The sequence below is a fragment of the Adiantum capillus-veneris genome, chromosome 3, assembly GCF_014529385.1.
Source record: "Adiantum capillus-veneris isolate H3 chromosome 3, ASM1452938v2, whole genome shotgun sequence".
In the NCBI taxonomy this organism is placed as follows: domain Eukaryota; kingdom Viridiplantae; phylum Streptophyta; class Polypodiopsida; order Polypodiales; family Pteridaceae; genus Adiantum; species Adiantum capillus-veneris.
The window spans coordinates 79,233,545-79,245,140 of record NC_140933.1 but is presented as its reverse complement, the minus strand read 5'-3'; the positions used below and the strand labels follow the sequence as shown (position 1 = coordinate 79,245,140).

Genomic DNA, 11,596 nt, shown 5'->3' with positions numbered 1-11,596 from the left:
GGGAGAGATTGGTCCCACACGCAAGTCTTGACGGCATAGAGACTTGACATGTTGGCATTGTGGACATAGAGGGCACATTAGGCGTCGATGTTTCAGGCGTTTGAGACAACCGAGGCGGCAGATGCGTGATGCAGATTTGGGCATGACATATGCTAGTGAGATCGGTACGGTGGTTACTGAGTATGCTTGTGACGGCGATGTCACATTTACATCTAGCTTGTCTTCAGACGATCTTATGTCTACGGATTGCATATCGGATTGCACATTGTCTTCACATTGGTTACTAGATTCAGATGCTACTTTCCATATCACGTCGCATCGTGAGTGGTTTAGCACGTTTTCTAGTGGGAGACTTGGTTGTGTGCACATGGCTGATGGTGTTGTGTATGACATTGAGGGTGCAGGAGACGTATGTTTGTCCTTGCCCAGTGGTATGAGATTTACCCTGCGTCATGTGCGTTATGTGCCAGATCTGAGAAGGGATTTGATCTCAGTCAGACAATTACGGGATAGTGGATATCGGGTATCGCTGCTTGAGCGATCTTTTGTGTTGCATTTGGGTTCGCTGGTGATTGCGAGAGGTGCTAGAGTTGGCACATGGTACCCATTGCACGTAGTACTGGTGCGAGATGGTCGAGTCTCAATCTTGTTACAACCATGCAGACAACGAGAGAGCAGGCGAGTCTCTTTTGCTTGTGGGTTGCAGGATGCTTTGCATGGAGTGCAGAGTAGTGAGCTCGTTGTGCACACGGTTGGGGCACAACTTGAGCAGTCACACAGAGAGGTGACAGAGTCAGACATGCATGCTTTGCTAGTGACTGAGCAAAGCAGAGAGTCAGTTGTGCGAGATACTTCTATGCAGAATAGACAGGTAGGCGCCCACTGACTTGTATACCTTATACATAGCATAAGTGTATAGGGGGCTGCTCACTCTTTTTGAGTCTCCCCACCCATATCTGTGTCGTGTGTCTCCTTCTCTCTCTCTCACTCTCCGTCTGTGGTGCTCCCCGATCCCCTTCACTCTTGACGTCTATTTCGTTTTTTTGCAGCCACGATTGAATCAATCTTGGCTTGAAATCTTGTCAGAGCATTGAGATTGGGGTTTTCCTTGGGTCTCTCACTCTGGATAAGCCTACTCATCATATTTAGGGGTGTTATTACTGGGGCTTCGGGTGGTTTGTGTGGACATTGTGGAATCAGATAAGTTATGCCACAGTCATTGCAAGTAGCCTTAGGCAGATGGGGGTTAACTGTAGGTACAACATGGTTTGGCTTGTATGGGCAATCTACCACCTTGTGGTTTTCACCACAGTTATAGCACTGCAGGGGTTTCTTATCAAGGCATTCACTATATTTATGAGGTCCTCCACATCCATAGCATTGAAGGGGTGGTCGTCGTCCTAGGTTATTCATGGGTTGTCTTCTTCCTAAAGAAATTACCTAATAGACTGGTTTTGGTCCCTCAGGGTCATTGACATAATATTCAAGATAAATCTTGTATTCCTCATTGCCTTCGGGTGGACTATAGTCTTCCTCTACGTCTTCCTCACCTAATACTTGATTGGCAGGCACTATTCTTGGTTGAGGGGGTAAGACTGGTGGGGGGTATGGTGTGTAAGGACAGTAAGGTCGAGTTGGGACATAAGGTCTTGGGGCTTGAACTGGAATGATGGTTGTAGATTGGGATGTAGCGATGGGGGGAGCAGGTAAAGCTAGCGGTGCTACTGTGGGTCTAGGGGAAACTTGATAAGAGGGACGGAATCTATGATTATAACCCTCATATCCATATCTATTGCCTTGATACCCTGGATTGAAGTACTTTGGGTGAAGTGTGGGGCATTCACTAGTAGGGTGGTCTCCATTGCAGGTAGAACAAAAGACTAGTTCATGAGCAGGTTCTTTACGGGGTTGGGAAGTATTGGTACGGACTAGCTTTTATACGTAGGAAGCAACAATCTGCTCCATGGATGAGGGACTAGCTTGGGAGGATTTGGACGATGTGGTCTCGCTAGGGACACTGGTTGTCTCTTTTATCTCTAGGTTGTCCTCTAATTCAATGACAATTGCAACAGTGTCATCCCATGTGGTTATCCCTCTCGTAATCAAGCTGTTATACAATTTCGTGTGATTCATCCAATTGATGAGACGATCCAACAGTTGATCATCCCTGAACCGTTCGTGGGGTTTGCATCGTGAGTTTAAATGCTTGAGGCGGTTGATAAAATCGCGCATGGATTCACCATTGTTTCATTCAGCCGAATGTAATTGGGATGCTAATCCCCATTTAGGTCCTTGTTTCGCAAAAGCTGCTATGAATGCGGTCTTGAAAGTGGCCATATTTTGTTTTTCCTTAGGTTTGAGCGTTTGATATCATTTTCCAGCTTTGTCATCTAAGGTAAGACTAAAAGCATCGCTTTTTGAGACACCATTTCTCTCACTCAAAGCCTCACAAACTTGCTCAAAGATCTCTAGGTGTTGCCTAGGATCTTCATCACCAGAAAACTTACTCATGAGCTTGGCAATGTCTACTGAGAGTCGGGAATCAGTTCGATTAGGGTCCCTTGCTTGAGGGGCTAATTGCTCGGCCATAGCTCTTCCCACGGCAGTTTCTACGGTGATGGGGTCGGCGGGTGCAAGAATTGGTGGTGGAGGATAATACAGAATTCTAGCTATAGGAAAAGGTGGTGCAAATCTTGCAGTAGGTGCAGGTGCACGTGGTGGAAATCCTGGGGGTGTGTGGTGTAGAGGGGTGGTGGTAGGCGGCATGAATCCAAGTCTTGCTGTAGGCCTCGGAATATTTGTAGCATACATGGGTGGTCTAGGAGCGGAGCCTAGAGTGGTAGGTGGGCTGGTGGCGTAGGTGTATGTGGGCCCAGTTGGTGGCATAGGTTTGGTATGCTCGGTGAGAGTAAAGGGAACAAATTTGCTAGTGCTTAGAATAGCAGTTGCTTGGGACGGACGCAAGACCACCGTCTCCTCATAAGGGGTGTAACTCATGGGGATGGGTCCTCCATCCACCGGCGTGGTAGAGATAGAAGCATTGAGGTGAGGCTCCTCAAGATCACCAGGAGAGACTGTCATTGGAGGATCCTTCCTACTTTTTAGCGGGTCTCCATTTCTTCCAAGGTCGGGCCACGGGACTCGCTTGTTTGGACAAACATGATAGGACCTTCGCAAGGATAGTTCATTCCCAATTTCGTGCGTTCTTGCATTATGATTTGATTTAGACAGTCCCCAAGTATCTTCTTAAATATTGGATATGTGTTGGCAACTACCGTATGTTCCCTTAACCCCTCCCATGACACTGGGTAGGTGTATTTTGTGACCTTATCATGGTAAGCTTGAGTCTTGACATCGTACTCCTAATTGACAGGATGAAAAACTCTCACATCGATAGGTGCAGTGCTCTCAACCTTAGCCTTGCCCTTGTCGGCATTGATTTTAGCTTTAGATTAGTGCTCGATCAATCTTTGTTGACCTCGCAAGGTGGATTCTGCTTCCAATTAGCAAGCTAATTGGAGAGCTTCCTCGATTTGATGTATCTCTTCATGAGTCATGCCATTATCAGTCAGAAATGCGTCTTCTTCCATGGCTTGTGAGGGTACTGCGATCTCCACATGGGGAGGTTCGCTTGGGGCTCCATTAGCGAAGTATGAGCTAACTTCCTCATTTGCCAGTGTTTCGTGGGAGGCATTGGTATTTGTGTTACCTAAGCCGATAAAGTTGGAGAATCTATCCATTAGGCTTGCACTATTACTAGGAGCCTCGACCCTTGGGTTAACCCCTTCTTCGTAGGCACTAATGGTACCGCAAGAGAGTGAGGATTTGCTAAATATTCTACGAAGGTTAGTAGTTGCACCAGAGCAAGACTATGCCGATGGACCTATCCCAATACTAGGAATTGATTGCAAATCGTTTGAAGCACTCTCTTCATGAGGTTCAATGATGCGTCCAGATCTCAAGTTCATAGGCCTCTAAGTGTGTTCCTGGGTAGGGTTAGGCTTTTGTGTAGTCCAAGCAGGATTGCCTTGGTATGGTTGGTTACACATTACAAAATGGGGTTAATTCTTGGATAGCTTTCTGTTGGAATCAGGGTTGCAGAGAAACGCTCACAGCTTGGAGAAGACGAAGGAAGCTCAAGGCACACAATAGAGAGTGTGTTAGTATGCAATGGTAAGATAGATAGCCCTAGAGTGATGGGCGTATATACATGAGCTTAATTCTTATTGGTTCTTTTATTAAGTGTTTTTAAATTAATTAAACTAGATTTACTCTAGCTTAATTCTCTTTGGTCCACCTCCAAGGCCATCCATTAGGAATTGAGTACACCTTGTGGGCATCTGGGCTAGGGAGTTGACATGTGTCCCTCATTCCCTTTGTGTAAAGGGATCTTGTGTGTGTGTGTGTGTGTGAGAGAGAGAGAGAGAGAGAGAGAGAGAGAGAGAGAGAGAGAGAGAGAGAGAGAGAGAGAGAGAGAGAGAGAGAGAGTTTCTCTCTCATCTCGTACTTCTAGGGCTCGCCCCCTCCTATGTAGGGATGGTTGAAGACTTTTGGGACACACACAAAGCATCCAATTCCCTAGGCTTTTGACCTTTGGACAAAACCTTTGAATTTTGGAACCTTAGCATTTTGGAAGTCTTAATGGGCTGAACCTTAGGGTCTTTTAAGCCCATTGGTGCACATTTCTCTTTTGCAGATGGCCCCCCTTTTGGATCCCTATTTTCCCTCCTTTGGATCCCTACTGTGGCCGGTCTGCTAGCTGAACCTAACCTCATCAAAATAGACCAAGATTATATAAGCTTTTAAGGCTTATCTAATCCAATCATTTTGACCAAAGAGGACCTCTCAGTTAAGGATAATGCGTAAGTAAATTTTTTTGCACTTTTTTATACGTACCTTCATACGCACGCGCGCGCGCGCACACGCACACACACACACACACACACACACACACACACACACACACACACACACACACACACACACACACACACACACACACACACACACACACACACCTAGTTAAGCATGCACACATAAAGTAGACATGCACACACTTAACCCTCGGTGGATGTAGGTGCGTGCTCTGATTTTGCAGACCGCATTTGGACGTACGACCACATCATCTGTCAAAATAAGGTGTGCATTGTTTCTTTCAGCAAGTCTTTTTTGTTTCGTCTTTTATTTTTATTCAGTAAAAATATAGAAAAGTCCATAAAAATCAAAAACCCTGCTAAAATCAAACATAAAAAATAGAAACTTACAAAAACTCAAAAAACATGAAACACCAAAAAATAGTCTTGATCCCAGAGTAGATCCCGGATGTGTAAGGTTCAATGTAAGAAACACGAGTATTGTGCGTGTGAGTGTAGACCCCTACATTTCCAACGACACTACCCGCCCTTTCCCTTCCATTGATAGTTGAGCTGTAATGGAATTTGCCTATTCAATTTGAGAATAGCGGAATTTAATGAGAGTACTTTCAAGAAATGATTTTGTGAGCATAGCGGGTAGACATAATTGAAGATAGAAACATAATCATAGCAATTAGTTAACTTGGCATAGACAATAATTTTGCAAGAGAGAGAGTTTAGAGAACATGACAACAATTGAGGACCGGATTTATGTGGAGCCGGTCCCCCCTCGAATAGGCATTTGTATTATGATTTCTCCCATAAAGAGAGACTTGTTACAATACAGTCTTTGTGTTCCTTGTGACCTAGGTGATGCCATGAAGATGGAAGGCTTCATGCATCACAAACATAACATAAACTTGAAGAAAGCTTTAACTATCCCAAGCCTCAGTCCCAAGACCTCAAACACCTTCGAAGGTGGAGAGAGCTAGCAGGGAATGAGGGTAGGGAAGAGGAAGAAGAAACATTTCGTAGGAGATCAAAGAATTAGTTCCTCACTTATCATACTCTTGTTGCTAGCATACATAATAGCATAGTAATGAAGAAGAAGAAGATGGCAAGCTTAAGCATTGAAGCATGGCTCTTGGTTGGATTTGCACTCCATAGCCAAGAGTGTTGGTGTAGGCTCTCAACCTCTACTTGCTTGGAGAAGGAGAGGGAGCTCTTGCACTTTGCATAGTACACAATGAGAGTGCTTGTGAGTGTGTGTGGGTGAGTATACCCCCTAAGCACCCCCCTAGCTTGCTTGGGTCGACCCCCCCTTGTAGCTCATGCTTGAAGCTCATTGGACCCCTCCAGGCCTAGCCAATCACAAGCAGAGCCAATTACAAGCAATAGGGATAGCCTTGGGACAAGTGTCCCCCTTTCCCCTTTGAGAGAGAGGACTTGATAAATGCAAAAACAATTAGATAATTCAAGTAATTTATCATTGGACCCCTTTGAAGCCTAGCCAATAGGCTTCAAGCAACACATGAAGGTAACATGGGTAGGGACCTGACATGTGTCCTTGCTGCCTCTTCAAGCTGGGGCTTCCCTTGTGAGTGTGAGTGTGTGTTCTCTCTCTAATCCCTAGGAAAAGGGCTCGCCCCCCCTCTTGTAGGGATGCTTTTGACTTTAGGAGCTCAAGCACCTTAGTCATCAAGCATGACAAAGCACTTGGACTAGGGGGTATTCCCACAAGCATCTCAGGCAAGCATGTCAAGGCACCTCAAGCACCTTAATCAAGCGGCAAGTCAAGCACCTCAAGCATGGAGTAAGTCAAGCACCTCAAGAACCTTAATCAAGCACCTCAAGTAGGACAAACACCTCGAGCTTGGGCCGGGTTCCCACCTCAAGCTCAGCCCTAGCTTACCTAAGGTCAAAGGACTTTTCCACACATTATTGGAGGTCTTCAATGAAGCTAACCCTAAGGTCTTATGCTCCATTGGTTAGCCTTGCTCTTGATAGACCATCTCCCATTTGGGCCCCTTTACTATTGGCCCCGTGTTGAGATAGATCTATAAGCACATATCTATATCTTAACACTTGTTCCTGTTTATTCTCCCACATTAAGTGATCAATTTAATATGAGAAAATCATTTGGGTTGGTTAGATATTAGATTTTATGACATTACCTCTCTCTTGAAATCATAGTCGTCCTCGACTATGAGGTAGAAGAGATAAAGGCTTAGTCATTAGTCAATCGTACTTAGCGGGTAGAGGATCCCTTTTTTACCCTATGACATCTTTCCAAGATGGATGACTAATCCATTTGGTGCTTGGGAGACATAGCTGGCGCAAGCATGTCTGCTCTTTAGTCCATTTCATTCTCCCAAAGTAGAGTGACAAATTCTACTTGGTGTTTGAGAGACGTCGTCATCACAAACATGATTCTAAGCATGCATACTAGTTAAATTTGTGCACAATTAAAAAAAGGATTAGTCTTATAAGACAAAAACATGAGTCATTAAAAGAGAGTTGTACATTTGCTTACTCTAATGTAGCATTGTAAGCATTGACAAGGTTCATACTATCCTTAAGTTGTACTCCTTGCATCCATTTAGCATCTTCAAAAGGATAATTTTTGAACTTAATAAGATACCGTTGGATTATCTTACCATGTCGTAGTACCTTGTCTTCATGCCGAAGGACAGCTTCGGGTTGTAGCACCTCTTCTTGGTCTTCAACTTCGGGAGGGTCTTCAATAATTGGTTCAGTTGGTGGCTCTCCTTTGTAGTGCTTAAGTAGGCTTACATGAAAGGCATTGTGTATAAGCCAATGGTTGGGCAACTTGAGTTGATAAGCCGTCTCATTAATGGGCTTCAAGATTTGGAAAGGACCATAGTATCTTTTTGCTAGTTTAGCATAATACTTTTGATGGCCCGTAGGATTTTTGCCCGTCGTTTGCCTTAATTGAGCCTTAGGAAGCTTGAGTAAGACCCAATCATTTTCTTTGAACATTAAGGCTCTTCTGTGCTTATTAGCAGCAACTTTTTGCCTTTGTTGAGAGATGGCTATAGCCTCCCTAATATTTTGAAAAGATTCTTGTATGTCACGGCTATACTCATCGGCGCCGAAGATCTTCCCATGTACTTTGAGTAGCAAGGGACTTTTAGGTCTTCCCTCTATGATCTCGAAAGGTGCTTTCCCCGTAGAAGTATGTACAGTATTATTTTAGGCATACTCTACTAGAGGTAAATACTTTTCCCATTGTGAGTGTTGATCTACTTCGGTAACATAAGTCTTGAGTAGATCGAGTATCGTAAGATTGGCTATCTCACTTTGGCCATCCGTTTGTGGGTGATAGGCCGAAGAGAAATTCAATTTTGTTCCTAGATTTTCAAAGAGACCTTTCCAGAAATTACTGGTCATTCTAGGATCTCTATCTGACACGATGGATGTGGGTAATCCATGGTGCTTGAAAATCTGAGATATGAAGAGAGTTGCCATTTGATGTGCCTTAATAGTCTTTTTGACAGGAATAAAATGTGCTTGCTTGCTAAACCTATCGACTATTGTCCATATTCCTGTATTCCCATGGATAGACTTGGGTAATCCAAAGATGAAATCCATGGATATACTCTCCCATGGTGAATTTGGAATAGGCAATGGCTGGAGTAATCCAAGTTGCTTCCCTCTATCATACTTGGTCTTTTGGCATACTACACATTTTGAAACATACTCTTGTATGTCCACTTTCATGGTAGGCCAATAGAAATACGTCTCTACTCCTCGGAGAGTAGGTTGAATACCTCTATGCCCTGCATATGGAGGAGATTGGGATTCATACATAACCTTCTCACGAAGGGAATGGGTAACACATAGCCTATTGCCGTGGATAAGATAACCATCCTACAAGGTGAATGGTTCCTCTTTCTTCCCCAAAGCAAGGGTTGACATTCTGTCTCTAAAGTCAGGGTCAGTAGCATACTCATCTATCATAGAGGATAGATCATTGTGAGTAGCTATAGACACCGCATTAACTTTTGGTCGTCGTGAAAGTGCATCGGCAACTTGATTGTGCTTACCAGCTATGCGAGCAATATGGAAATTAAATTGCGAAAGAAAATTTGCCCACCTCATTTGTTTGTCGAAAAGTTTGGTTTGCGTCATGAAATACTTGAGACTTTGGTGGTCGGTTCATAGGATAAATGGAGTCCCCAATAGGTAGTGCTTCCATGTATCTAGGGCATGTAGAACAGCTAAAAGCTCTTTCTCATAAATGCCCAAGACTCGTTCATCACTATTGAGCCTTCGGCTCTCATATGCTATGGCATGCCCTTCTTGAAGCAAAACCGCTCCAAGGCAATCACCACACGCATCACATTGGACCTCAAATGGTTTTGAGAGATCCGGAAGCACGAGGACTGGTTGGGAAGTAAGCTTCTCTTTGAGTTTTTCAAAAGCATTTTGCTCCTTAGCAGTCCATACAAACTTAACGTTCTTCTTTGTTAAGTCGTGTAGTGGTCCTGCTACTTGAGAGAATTTTGCTATGAAGCGTCTATAGTATGCACACATACCAATAAAGCTTCTTAGCTCATGTAGATTCCTTGGGTTAGGCCATGATTTTATTACCTCTAACTTTGATGGATCCATACGAATACCATCGTGAGAGATAATATGACCTAGATATTGAATCTCTTGAAGGAAGAATTCACTTTTCTTTTGGTTGAGAAAAAGTTTGTTTTCCCTCAAGGCTTGAAAAATCACTTGGAGATGTTGCTTATGTTCCTCCAAAGATTTGGAGTAGATGATGATATCATCAAAGAACACTCCAGTGAATTTACGATATGGTCTAAAAAATTTCTCCATGAGACGATTGAAAGTAGCTGGTGCATTAGTCAAGCGAAAAGGCATGACTAGATATTCATAAAGACCAAATGTTGTGCGAAACGCGGTCTTTAGGATATCTTCATCCACTATCCTTATTTGATGATAGCCACTCTTAAGGTCAATCCTACTGAAGTAGGTAGAGCCTTGTAGCTTATCAAACAGATCTTCTACCCGAGGCACGGGAAATCTGTTTTTGATAGTGATATGGTTTAGTGCTCGATAGTCCACACACATACGGTATGTACCATCTTTCTTTTGCACTAAAAGGACTGGAGAACAAAAGGGAGAGGAACTAGCCTCACCATCTCTTTGTCTACCAATTCCTGTACTTGCCTCATAATCTCCTCTTGTTGAGCTTGTGAGACTCGATAAGGAGGTTTGTTAGGCGGTGAGCTTCCTGGAAGGAGCTCAATACGATGGTCATCATCCCCTCGTTTTGGAGGTAGGTCCATAGGGATATCATCGATGAACACATCTTGGAATCCTTTTAGAAAAGTAGACAAGTCTAACTCTTCTTGATTCCTATCATTTTCATTTGATGAAACATTATTAGCTTTTAGAGACTCTTTGACATAAATCATGTACGCAGAAACGGAGCTCTTCATTGATTTATCAAAAGAAAGAGGATTTACAAGTGGAATAGTGCGACCACGCTCACTAGCATCTATATACATGTTCTTTCCCCTGTAGGTGAAGTAAATTCTCCTTTCAGGGAACTTCATGTTGGCAGCCATGCGATCAAACCATGGTGCCCCTAGGATAACATCTTGATGTTGGAGAGGAGAGATGAAGAAGTCTTCTTTGTCGACATAGCTTTGGACATGAAGCCTCAACTTCCCAATCAAGGGAGTAACGGAGGCTTGTTGTCCCTTGAAAGCTGCATCAGCTGTTACTATATCTCCCATCTCAAAAGCTTGAATGCCCAACTTGGTGGCCAACTCTATTGATATGAAGTTGAGAGTAGAGCCAGGGTCAAACAAGATGAAGGCATCATGCTCTCTTACCTTTCCCCAAGCATAGGAGAGTGATGATCCTTTGCAATGAGCATCCTCTTTTGGAGCTTCGATGGTGGAAGCCCTAGGAGTCTCATTGCGAGTATTCTTCTTGGGTCAAGAACGATAGCCATGTCCTTGCTCCCCACACTTGAAACATTTATGGTCCTTGCGAAAAGCTTCAAGCTCTTAAGGAGAGAGTTTGTTTTTACCTTTGTAAACTCCCTTCTCCTTGGACGGATTGTTGTTGTTGGAAGTGCCTTGGGAATTATTTTGTGCATTGGATTTCCCCTTTGCATCATTTTTATCTTTGTTTTCCATGGGCTTGACATTACGTCTAGCCCCTTGATGGAAATTGATGCGTGAAGCAACCATGGTGTGATGGATTACTTCGGTAATAGTACCAAGCCGTTGAGAGTTGATGTATTTGGCCATCTCTTCAGGTAATCCCGCACATAATTGCTGTCTTTGCTCGGCAAAGTCTATCTTTTGAAAGACAGTAGCTTTGAGATGTAAATCCCAAAACTTGTCTACATACTTGTTGATAGACTCATGAGAGAGAAGCTTCAAGCCGCGCCATTCGGTAAGAACTTTATCTTTAGTATCGCTTGGAAGAAATTGCTTCATGATGGAAACTCGTAGAGTTTTCCATGTCTTTGGGGCTTCTCCATTGCCACGAAGGCTAGCCCACCATTGACGAGCTGATTTTTGGAAGTGCATAGCTACATGGCGTAGCTTGGAGGAGTCTGTGAAGCCCTCGTCCCCAAAGGCCGCATCAAATTGCTGGATGAAGGCCAAAACTTTGTCGGTAGCACCAAAGGTGCCATCGTAGGTGAGAAAAGAGATACTCTTTCCTCCCTCCTTGAACTTCTTTAGCTT

The 11,596-nt window shown here is 43.8% G+C and overlaps 1 pseudogene; it reads right to left on the bottom strand.

The window, feature by feature from the left end:
- Window positions 1-2,665: 2,665 nt before the first annotated feature.
- LOC147461168 (uncharacterized) lies at window positions 2,666-3,212 on the bottom strand (annotated as a pseudogene).
- Window positions 3,213-11,596: the final 8,384 nt, after the last annotated feature.